The 12682-nt window shown below is 39.3% G+C and overlaps 1 protein-coding gene across 4 annotated transcripts in view; it reads left to right on the top strand.

The window, feature by feature from the left end:
- LOC101085560 (serine/threonine-protein kinase TNNI3K) overlaps positions 1 to 12682 on the top strand; it is a 285312-nt gene that overhangs the window by 237504 nt on the left and 35126 nt on the right. The window lies entirely within an intron of this gene.

Genomic DNA, 12682 nt, shown 5'->3' on the forward strand with positions numbered 1-12682 from the left:
TCTCCTACATGCATCTTTGTACTGAACCTTCCCTCAGGCTCTTTGAATGTGCTCTTTCATTCTTTTCTTCATCCCCATTTCATCCCCAATTTATTTCCCTCACCAGCTCACCACAATCAGCAATCTCAACACTGTGCTCATGAGCACTTTCAGCTCCTCCTACCTTGCTTCTCTCGTCTTCATGAGTTTTCTTGTGATGTCATATTAACCCTCAGCTCCAACTCTCACACACACACAGACGCACACACAGTTAACCCCCCAGTCCTTATGTCTCACATGACCATTCTGCTTCCTTTGTCTTTAACTTCTCTCCCCTTCCGGCTTTCTTCTGGCCTTGATCCACGTAACACTCTACTGCCAGCATGACCTTTCCTTCTGTAGAACTCCTGTTACATCATTACTCTACTTTGAAACCACCAATAATTCTCCATTACCTCTAAAATTAAGTGAAATTATGTCATCCCGGAATCCAAAATGATCAATGGTACGTTTTCCAGTTACACCTCCTGCTGAGTATCATATGTTCCAATGGTTCTAGGCAGAGAGTGATACGGTCACTTCTCTTCTCAAATGCATGCTAGGAGTTTGGGATCTGTGTGAGGCACTTTTTGGTAGTCCCAGTGACAAAAGGAGGTGCAACCAGTGTTTAGTTTGGCTAAGGCCAGAGTATTGAACTTCCTACAATGTTTTGGACAATTCCACAAAATAAAGAATTATTCTGTACAGGGGTACCTGGGTGACTCAGTTGGTTAAGTGTCTCACTCTTGGTTTCAGCTCAGGTGAGAATCTTGTGGTTTGTGGGATCAAGCCCTGCATCAGGCCCTACACTGACAGCATAGAGCCTGCTTGGGATTGTCTCTCTCTCTCTCTCTCTCTCTCTCTCTCTCTCTCTCTCTCTCTCTCTCAAAATAAATAAACTTAAAAAAATTATCCTGTATAAAATAGCAATAACATCCCCAGTAATGCACACTGTTAGACAAACTAGGAGTTCTACTATGTCCCATACATACCCTGTGTTGAACCTATTGTTAACCTATCCCCATACCCTATATTTTTTAACCTTGACACCCCCCAATCTTGTCAAAGTATTAATAAGCCATCAGTAATATCTCAATCAGCTTAATCACTAGATCATAAGGGAGGCTTTTCTGTGGCTACCCCATCACCACCCATGCCTTACTATGGGTCACAGAATTTTGTGCCACTTCATGCACTTACATGATTTTGTCTCATAATTATTTATTTTTTTATTCTCCATTAACCCATAAACACTTCTAGGACAAAAATTGTCTTCTCTTTTGTTTTTATTCAGATGCCTATAATATCTCTTTTATAATTTAACTGTGGATGGTGAATACTAAATATGTTTATTTATAATAAATTAGAGGAATCATTAGTTGGGCTATGAATGCCATGCTTTGTATTTCTGCATTTTAAGTGAGTAAAACTCTACCATTCAGAGTTTTTGGCCCCTACATTCCTATCAAGTTCAGATATGTTCTTATCCAAAAATAATGAACCGCCAAATCATTCAGACCTCTTTCTATACCACTCTGTCACCATTAGAGTATTAAATATCTACCCACATTTTTTAATGAACAAAAGAATAGAATGGAGGTACCTGAACTCTGTGAGGAGAGAAGTAACTGATCCATTCATTCCCAGTGTGTTTGTAAAAGAGAGAGATTGCTATGAGTTAAGTATTTAGGAGAGGTCTCACTGAAGATGGAGATGTTGTCCAGGTATAAAGAGAACAGGATGAACAAACATGAAATAATGATTATAAACTTTCTTTCCTTCTTTCCTGAAAAGAAGAAAAAAATAAGCATCCCTTCCCCAACTGATCTGTAATAGTAGTTCTTTTATTCATCAAGGATCTACATTTAGATAGATCTCTTTTCAGCTTTTATATTCTGTCCTATTGGAATATTTGTTTATCCCTATGTCAACAATTTACAATTTTAATTACAGTAACATTTTTAAAGTCTCGATATCTGGTAGGGCATGTCTCATCTTGGCTATTCTTGATTATTCTTGGATTTTTACTCTTCCATATAAATTTTATAATCAGCTTGCATTTTCCACACACAAAAAAATAAGATTTTGATTATATTTTTTTCAAGTTTATTTATTTTCTTTTAGTAATCTTTACACCCAACATGGAGCTCAAACTCACAACCCTGAGATCAAGAATCTCATGCTTTTCTGACTGGGCCAGCCAGGCACCCAAGATTATAGACATTTTAAAACTGTAGATCAATATTGGAAGATCTGACATCTTTATGATATTGGGTCTCCCTTCCCATGAACTTGGTGCATTTTTGCATTTATTTAAATGCTCTTTAACATCTTATAGTTAGATTTTATAATCTTCTCTGTAAGGTTCTTTATACTTTTTGTCATATTGATTGTTACATTCATTGATTGCTGAAATAATTGGAATTCGTTGCTAACATATTATTTTATTCTCTCTAGTTTTTCTTTTTTCTCACCCTATCCTGTTTTTGTTTGTTTGTTTGTTTTTCTTTGGATTCTTTGAATATGCACTCTGTTTTTCAATTCTTGGTGGGCAGGCACCCTAGAACTTTAACATACTTAACAAGTTCTATAAATTTAATATATGTTATTAAAATAAAGATCTCCCAAACAAAAGGTTTTAGAGCATTTTAGTTGCAAATCATTCCCTCCTGAATTATCTTATATTTATGTCCATTGTTTTCATTTCATCATGATTTTTTAAAGTTTAAAAAAATTTTTTTAATATTTATTTATTTATTGAGAGACAGAAGAGATGAGGGTGAGTAGGGGAGGGGCAGAGAGAGAGGGAGTCACAGATTCCAAAGCAGGCTCCAGGTTCTGAGCTGTTAGCATAGAGCCCAATGTAGGGCTCAAACTCATGAACGGCGAGATCATGACCTGAGCCCAAGTTGGATGCCTAACCAACTGAGACACCCAGGTGCCCCCATCATGATTTTTTTTTTTAATTCTACATCTTAGGTATTATTTTATTGTTTTATCCAACTATGGTTCATTTTGACTTACCCATATTTACTGTTTCATTATTAATTGTGCTTACATTTCACATCTTCCTTCTACATCGTTTTCCTTTTCCTCAAATACATCTTTAAAAATTCCTTTAACATGACTCTGTTAGAAGTGATCATATGAAAACACCTTTATTTTCCCTCTTTCTTGAAAGATACTTTAGTGAATATGGGATTTGAGGTGTTTAATTACTCTTCCCCTATACCTTCAAGATGCATTCAACATGTTTCTAACTTTCCTTGCTGCTGGTAAACTTTCATCTGTGGATCTAATTCTTTCTTTTATTTTCAATCTATCCTTTACAACTGCTGTTAGAACTTCTCTGTGTCTTTGGTATCCTACAGTTTAACTATGTTGTGTATAGTAATAGATTTAATTTATTTATCTTGCTTTGAATTTGTTGGATGTCCAGAATCTGAGAACTGACATCTTTTTATACATTCTGGATAATTCCTCACCACTGTCTCTTCTACTATTTTTGTACCCTATCTTCATTTTAACTTTCTGCAACTCTAGAAGTTTTTTAGATATTCTCACTCTATTTTCCACATTCCCCAACCTCTTTACATATATTTCCCACCATTTACTTTTTCTTTGATGCCTTCTGGTAATTTCTTCAAATCTATCTTCCAGTTCACATAGTCTCTCGGTAACTGGATCTAACATGTTGTTCTATTCATTGCACTTCTATTTCAATTGATTTCTAATTTCTACTCCATATCTAGAAATTGTGTGTGTGTGTGTGTGTGTGTGTGTGAGACAATTTTGAAAGTCTCATGTTTCATCTACATTCTTTTAATTGATTATTTTCTTTCTTCAAACACATTTACTTTATATTCTATATCAGAATGTCTGATATTTCCCATCTCTAATCTCTACCATCTTTATAGTCTAATTATGTAGTAGTTTGTTGTTTTTGCTAATTCTTGCTCCTGGTTTCATCACATATTTAGGCCTTTGTGTTTCTACTGTGAGCTCATCTTCCTTGGAACTTTATCTCTGGAAATTTTTTTGGCACTTATTTGGTGTACACGACATCACAGATGCTTTGTGTTTCTTCTTGCTAATCATATAGGTACACTAACCCCACAGAACCACTTTAAAACTTCAACTTACAGTTTTACATAAAACACATGTAGTACTATTTCTATTTTAAAACTTGGGTCTTTGGGGCGCCTGGGTGGCGCAGTCGGTTAAGCGTCCGACTTCAGCCAGGTCACGATCTCGCGGTCCGGGAGTTCGAGCCCCGCGTCGGGCTCTGGGCTGATGGCTCGGAGCCTGGAGCCTGTTTCTGATTCTGTGTCTCCCTCTCTCTCTGCCCCTCCCCCGTTCATGCTCTGTCTCTCTCTGTCCCAAAAATAAATAAACGTTGAAAAAAAAAATTTAAAAAAAAAAAAAAAACTTGGGTCTTTGTGGACCGTGGATGGGACTTCTCAAGGTAAATGTTTCATTTTTAATTTTTTTTTCATTTTACCTGGAGCCAAAGATGAAATAGGACACATATCCTCTGCTCTCTTTATGCAGGGTGGGTTTTATTTTTTCTGGTTCACCCTGGGGTTGTCCTTTGAGGATTTTAGCTTTATACCAGTGTTTCTTATTTGATCTCCCACCTTGCTTGAGCCCAGACTGTGTTTTCCCCCCATGTGGTTCAACAAAATTCAAGCTTTAGATCAACAGGAATCAGTATCTTCGTAACCCTTACATTGACCTGGAAAATTTTGGCCAGTCATTTACTTTTTCATTGGTATCTACATTAACTATAAATATCATGAGAGCATGAACTTCTCTTCTTTTTGATGCTGTCTCTCCAATACTTAGAACAGTGTCTGGCATATGGTAGGTGCTAAATACCCCTTTGTAGAATGAATGAATGAATGATCATGATAGGTCTTCACAAACATTGACGCCATTTAATCCTCACAACAGTCTTATAAATAGGCCTCATGGTTTCCATTTTTTGGGTAAAACAACCTGAGACTCAAATGGTTTACGGAATTTGTATGAAACTAGATAGTGGGAAAATGGTAGTTAATTGCTGAACCTGGGCCTGCTGGTCGGGTTTCCATTACACCATGCTATCTCTGGATACTAAGCCTGACCAACATGTCTGAACCATCCGTAAGAAGCAGAAGCTTGTATCCTCTCATTTGAGCTTTCAGAGTCAGCAGCAGCAAGCTACCTACCTCTAAAGTTCTGCTAGCTCTAATGGAACATAGAGCACTCTCAGTCTACAGCCAGTACAACGTGTGATGGAGGGAAATTGTCCCTTCTCACTCCCACTACCTCTGATACTAGCCACTTTACCTCGGCCTATGCCTGCTCATAACAGACCTTTATAATCAGCTGTCTGCACTGATATAGCCTAACATGAACACAGCAAAGTCCACATCTGCTGCCTCATCCACCAGCATGCCATGGCCTACCCCTGCCCTCTCTATTTTCTTTAATCATGTTTCTGAAAACGAGCCTGACTCCTTGGCCACATTTCAAAGGCACAAAAACCAATCAGAACATTAAGAAAGACAAACCCTTTCCTTCTAGACAACATGGGGCCAGTTTTGAGGATAACTGTGATTCCTTTATTGCACTATATACATTGCAAAACTAGACTTTTTTTTTCATTTCTTCATTATATATTCTCTAGTACAGCAGTCAGTTGCATTCACTGTAATTTTTTTAAGGAATCTTTTAGCTGACATTTTGGGGCAACAAATAGCCTATCTAACAATGAGGGTTTCAAGAGTTTCTTAACCTGGAAATGAAACACCACACTTTCTCACTCATGAACACAATCTTCTATCCAATCCTAAATTGGAATAATTTTAAGATTTATAAATGTAAGGAATAATAGAAAGATATCATCTTTGATTTCAGAACTCTTATTAAAGATTGTTGGTTTAGCCACCTGGGTGGCTCAGTTGGTTAAGTGTCCAACTTCGGCCTGGGTCATGATCTCGCGGTTGGTGAGTTCAAGCCCTGCGTTGGGCTCTCTGCTGTCAGCGCAGAGCCTGCTGCAGATCCTCTGTCTCCCTCTCTCTCTCTGCCCTTCCCCCACCCCTTCTCTCCCTCTCTCAAAAATAAATAAACATTAAAAAAATGCATGGCATCAAAGAATTTACAAAAGACCTCAGTGTGTATCAGAGCCTCACAGCAGTATCTACCTCTCACTTCAGCAATGTCTTCTAAGTTTGTAGAAAGAGTTGTCTTGGCCAGTTCTATGGGCCTTGCTCACATTGTTTGTATAATGAGGACAGGAAGATGTTGCTTGCCTCATCTAGGGACAAGAAAACTTTTTTCCTCAGGATAGTTATCAGCCACAGGATGTGTAATTTTTGTGACATCCACTTGCTGAAGGTCAGTTATCAAGCTCATTAAGGGTCCACACTGAAAAAAATATAAAAGCCAAAGAGAGCAGCTAGAATCTAAGCAAGTGCCATAATGCCTGTCAGTTGCCTTTTATCTCTTTCTTTTTAAGCTCAGATCTTTTCAAGGTGCCCATAAGTTTTTCTAATTAACAAAAGCAGAAAATTTCTTAATGCCACAGGGTATGGGGTCGAGAGAGAAAATATACGGCTATTCACGTTGATACGAGGGTGTGAAAGTACTCTGTATACCTCCTCATTATGTCCCCAAATGTCATCTAATAAGGAGGGAAGATTAAAGAAAGAGGAAGGAAGTGGAGAGGGCTTCTACAGGAAGTTAAAACTATTTCCTCGAAGGGCCAAACAACAAGCACAGCTGTTTATATTTACAAACCTCTTTACCACAGCCCTAGGTGCCCTACCCAGAAAGCACTACAGTGAAATAAGCAAACGATTCCCATGTGTACACATACACACAAAAAAAGTGGAAAGAAAACTATAAATTGATTGTTCATGCCCTCTGCATTTTATGCTGCTGCTCTCCTACAAATCATCAGAACTGGAAATCGTCTGTGCTGCAATGTGATAGAGCTCTGTGTAAGAACTTCCTTTCAGCTGATGTGAACCTAGAGCAATCAATCGTATCAGTGGCTCTTGCCTAGTTGCCTTGCTCTCTAGCGCCACCTAGCAATCAGTTGACAAACCACACGTGGGGCCTCCAGCCTGTCTGACTGCTGTATACTGAGAGAGAGGCTTGGAGATTTCACACTGAACAAAGGCATTCAGCCTTAAAGTTAGGAGCCTGTGAAAAAATGTCAGCCCTTTCCTCCCGTTCCTTGACTTTTAAAACCACCCTAGGGTGGAAACAACTCTTTTCTATGAAAAATGTAAAAGAACACCAAACAAAACACTGTTCAGAAGAGGAAGTGATGAAAAACGGGAAATTAATAAAAGTGAAAATATGAGAAGCGCCCTATGTGTGTAGAATTGGCACCTTTTTATGAGTCTTAAGGACCTGAATGTATGGTCAGGCATAAAAGATTTACATGAAAAGAGCAAGCGAGTGACATATCTAGGTTACAACACGCACTTGAGAGAGAATGAGACGCAGCTCTCGCCGTGGCTATTCTGATGCTGTATTTTCATGTTCTTTTCTGTCCTCCAGCACTGCCAGTTAGCAACCTAAAATGGGCTCCCTGGTAACCCAAAGGGCGAGCCTGAGTGCATTTCCCTCTTCGTGTTTTGTAATACTAATTAACTAATTCCCAGCCACGAGAAGGGAACCTGCAAAGATTCGCCAGAGGCAAACTGCTAAATAAATGGTGACAGATTTCTCAGTTTTCAATTAGATGAAATGACATATTGGGACAACGAATAGCCCGACTTTCTAATGATGAGCGTTTTATGAGTGTTTTTTTTTTTAATTATTCCTGGAAATGAAGAGAAACCCTGGCCCTTTCTCCATTCATAACCAAAACGAGGGCCCAGACCCACTCTTGGGTACACCAAAGCATACATCCTGCCTTTGGCGGTGACATTTGTTTAAGACCGAAAGTAAGACTTGGTCCAAAAAATGCTGCTTTTGAGACTGCTTCTGCTCTACTGAAATGTCTGACAGGCCACAGCACAGGGACCAAAGAGAACAACCGGCCTAATTAAATCTGTACAGGCAGCACTGAACGCTGTTCACCAGCCGTGACTCCAGCGCTGGCCCCGCCCTGCCCCCTCCTGACTCCAGTGTTTGTGCTGCGAATCTCTTGCTAGCATGGCAACTGTTGCTATGTTTGCAGTAATAAGAAGTGGGTGATGCTGGTGTGTCTGTAATGATTCAGATACAAGAGCAATGATTTCTAAATGGATTTCTGAAGCAGCTCTTACAATGGCTGTGCACCGTGTAACAGGTTTAATTCCTCCCAGACGTTTTTTCTTCTTTTCGCTTTCAGCACCTTCCATGTGGACTAATTCTAACCCTCCTATAATGCAAAAGTAGCAACATCCTTCCTTTTCCTTGCTAGTATTTGAAACAAAGTTTATTGTTAAAGAAGACATTTCACAAGTTATTGTTTCTCATTATCTCCTTGGCAACTATGAGATTGAGTTTTTCTTGGTATGTAGGTGAGCAGCTAAAACAAACAAAAAAATTGTGGACCCAGACAAAAGAAAAGTCTTGTATTCACCAGAGTAGAAAGAAAAATCTCTACCATTAATATTTGTGATGTTAGGTGAGCATTTTCTATTAATGAGCAGATGTTTTAAAGGCCTCAATTGCAAAGAAGGACAAAAAATTCATTAGTGGATATATGTTTACCTTCCTGAATCCTCTTCCAAAGAATCAGAAAAAAAAAAAAAAAAAAAAAAGGAAAGCAGGAAGAAAGAAATCTTCATTTTTTGGCCCAACCAAGCACCTATTTGCCAGCCAGTGTTAACTGCCCCCGCCCCTACTTATCACTGGATGCCAGCACAGCCCACACCCTCGAGATAAGGCCTTGTTCCTTGATGGCAATATTAACATGGCCACAAAAAGGGAGAAGAGAAGACACATTATGTGTTTTGATTACTTACTACCTGCCAGACACTATTGTGCCTTTTTTCTTCGTCAGTCATATCACTGACTTATCACAACTCTTCTACAAGGTAGGCACTATCTGTCTGTATTCCACAAATGAGAAAACTGGAATACAGAAAGAATAAATAGTCTGCCAAGGCTTTGCACCTAGTAAACAGCAGGGCCAAGACTGAGCCTCGATCACTCTCCCTGCAAAGCCCATGGTATCTCATCACTTCCTGAGCTGCCGTGATGTGAAACAGAGTTGCTCTCGTACTGATCAGCTGTGTGGCATGGACAAGTCCCTTCCTTAGGAAACCCAAGGACCTGGGTTTCAGGATCCTCTTCTATCCTAATGCATGTGAACTGGACCCTTGCTACTCAAGGTGTGGCCCCCAGACCAGCAGCATAAACATCACCTAGAAGCTTGTCAGAAATTCAGACTCCCAAGCCCCACAGGGACCACCGAATCACAATCTGCATTTTAACATGACTTGTGAATGTACATTAAAATTAAACAAGCACAGGACTTACCTAACTCTGGGAACCTTTCTAGCTCTAGTATATTTGGAATGTTGTCCCCTCATCTATTTCTAGATCCTACTCCTCTAAGCTTACTTCACCTTTCCTTACAAACTTTCGTAATCCCATCTTTATGCTTGATGAAAAGATTTTTCTCTCTCGTAACAAAAGGTTCATTTACCTTAATTCTTACACTTTCTACTTAGTATCATGTCTATGTGTAGGTTCCTATGTGTAGGCAGAGCCATCCATGTGAAACAATTTTATACCTGTAATGCCAACTGGCATAGTACATTACACTAAAGAAAACATGTTGAAAGAAATGTTAAATAAATCATTATATGAATTTAGTTATAGAGATCATATAGTGCACTAATCATAAGATCCCTGTATTGTCCACTATGAATATTTCAAGGCAATCACACTCCAAGAGTTCTATAAATACGGATCCAAAGAAGCGTGCAAATTGTACATGTAAGAGCAGTTTTCAAACTTCCTCACCCCACTCCTACCTTTTTAGCACAAAAATACATTAAAGATTCAATTAAGACCAAGCTCAACTCCAAATTCTCTCTTCCAGGAAGTTTCCCTGGATGCCCTCAACTGGTTAGATACCCATCATGGATTGTTGCCATCTTAGCTTGTGCATACTTCATAGAAGCACAGAAACTATATTATAATCATATAATTATGTCAGCTGCCCCCCTACACACAGACACACACATACATCATACATTCCTCAAGGTCAGGAATTATGTCTTTATTTGTGCATTCTTAATATTTATCACAATGTTTGGCATATAATAAGTGGTAGGTATATGTATATTGAATGAATGAATGAATGAATCAATCAATCAATCAGTACAAATGTTTTTACTCCAAAATATCATTTTTTTGCTCCACATTAGGGTTTGTTGACACCAAGAATGTGGAGAAGCACTGGTGAGATTTAAGAGGTACTTGTTTTAGGGGCACCTGGGTGGCTCAGTCAATTAAGCATCCAACTTCAGCCCAGATCATGATCTCAGGGGTCCTGGGTTCAAGGCCAATGCTAGGACTCTGTTCTCAGCACAGAGCCCACTTTAGATCCTCTGTCTCCCTTGCTCTCTGCCTCTCCTCCACTCGCTCACTTTCACTCTCTCTAAAAAACAAATATTTTTTGAAAGACTATAAAAGGTACTTGTTTTAGCCACAGTGACATTCTCTACCAATATGGCACTTTAATTTAGTGTCACGTGAGCTAGTTGTCTAGGCATATAAGCCCTGAGACTTAGGAACTCAATGGTCTTGGGGATACCAAAGGTTGAAAATTGAATCAGTGTTTGTTTTCTCTCTCAGTAAGTTAGTCATCCATTCATTCAATAAACATTTACAGAGTGCCTACATTGTGCCAGGAGTTTATAGGGATTGGGGATGTCAGGAAGAGTACATAGTATAATCTTTCTTTCCTTTCAGTAGTCTAGTCTTAAAAATATACCCCAAATGTATGTATAATACAATATGATACATACAGTAATGGGCAAGTGACTCTTGGGTCATGTGAACACAGAAGGAGGTATTACCGAGAATAAGGAGAGAGAGGCCATTCACTGGCCTGTAGGTGTGCACATCAGGTCACCCATTTGTCCTTCTCTGGAAAGAACAGTGAATTTGGGGAAGAAGAAGAACACTCCCTAGTAACGAATCTGTGCTAGGGAGGAGAAACACTGAAAACATAGAATGGAAGAGGAGGAAAGTTGGTGGGGCACAGACTCACTAGTGGCGCATGGTAAATTTAAACAGGATTTATAGGAGAAAGTTATAAACAGAGAAATATCCAAGTGCACACAATCTCTTGAGCTCATATCATCCCTCAGAATGGTCTACTCTCTAGAAGGAGCCTATGCTTTTGCTCTCTATATATTTAAAAGGAAACTGGAGCAGGGAACATCTGGGTGACTATTTAATGATGAAATTCCCTGCCTGGGGTGAGAAATAGTTTTGTTAGAAAAGTAAAGTCACTAGTGCTGACCTCTACCATCTTGGACATAGGAAGCCAGCCCTTTTTCTTTTCTTTTATTTTTCTTTTCTTTTCTCTTTTTAAGTTTGTTTATTTATTTGTGTGTGTGTGTGTGTGTGTGTGTGTGTGTGTGAGAGAGAGAGAGAGAGAGAGAGCAAGGGAGGGACAGAGAGAGAGAGAGAGAGAGAGAGAGAGAGAGAGAGAGAATTCCAAACAGCCTCTGCACTGTTTGTACAGAGCCTGGGCCGGGGTTCATGGGACTCACAAGGCTTGATATCACGAACTGTGAGATCATGACCTGAGCCAAAATCAAGAGAGGGAGCTTAACTCACTGAGCCACCCAGGTGCCCCAGGGAGCCAGCCCTTTATTATGCTTTTAAAAAGGGAAAGCGAAAAGCCTTCAGGGACTATCAGATCTCTCTCTTGTAAAGATGGTGTCAGGATAAGGAATAGGCAGTGGGAAGGGAGAGAGATCATGTTCTTCCTCACCTACTCAATACATCATTAGTTACCTAATATCTAATTAGTCAGATTTCAGCTAACATTAATGTATCAGGTAGGAAAGCTTTCAGCTGAAAGTAACAAACTCAATGATAGTTATTTAATAAAGCAGGAACTTGTTTTTCACACATAACAAGAAGTCTGGAAGAAGGTATTCATGGGCAATCGTTCTGCTGCTCCCTGGGCCGTAGAATACCCAGGTTCATGTTCTCCCCTTCATCATGTTCAGCATATTGGTCTTTCTCATGTTTGTAGCTACATGGCCACAGAATGACCGCAACAGCTCCAGACATCATGTCTTCACTTAAAGCAGATGTAGGGGATGAGATATCACCTCACACCTGTCAGAATGGCTAAAATCAACAACACAAGAAACACCAGGTGTTGGTGAGAATGTGGAGAAAAAGGAACTTTTGTGCACTGTTGATGGAATGCAGATTGGTGCAGCCACTGTAGAAAACAATATGGAAGTTCTCAGAAAGTTTCTAAACATAGAACTACCCTACAATCCAGCAATTGCACCACTGGGTGTTTACCCAAGGAATGCAAAAACACTAATTCAAAGGCATACATGCACCCCTATGTTTATTGCAGCATTCTTTACAATAGTCAAGATATGGAAGCAGCCCAAGTGTCCATCCATAGATTAATGGATAAAGAATATGAGAAGACATGGTACATATACAATGGAATACTACTCAGCCACAA

This window comes from Felis catus, chromosome C1 (assembly GCF_018350175.1).
Source record: "Felis catus isolate Fca126 chromosome C1, F.catus_Fca126_mat1.0, whole genome shotgun sequence".
Taxonomy (NCBI): domain Eukaryota; kingdom Metazoa; phylum Chordata; class Mammalia; order Carnivora; family Felidae; genus Felis; species Felis catus.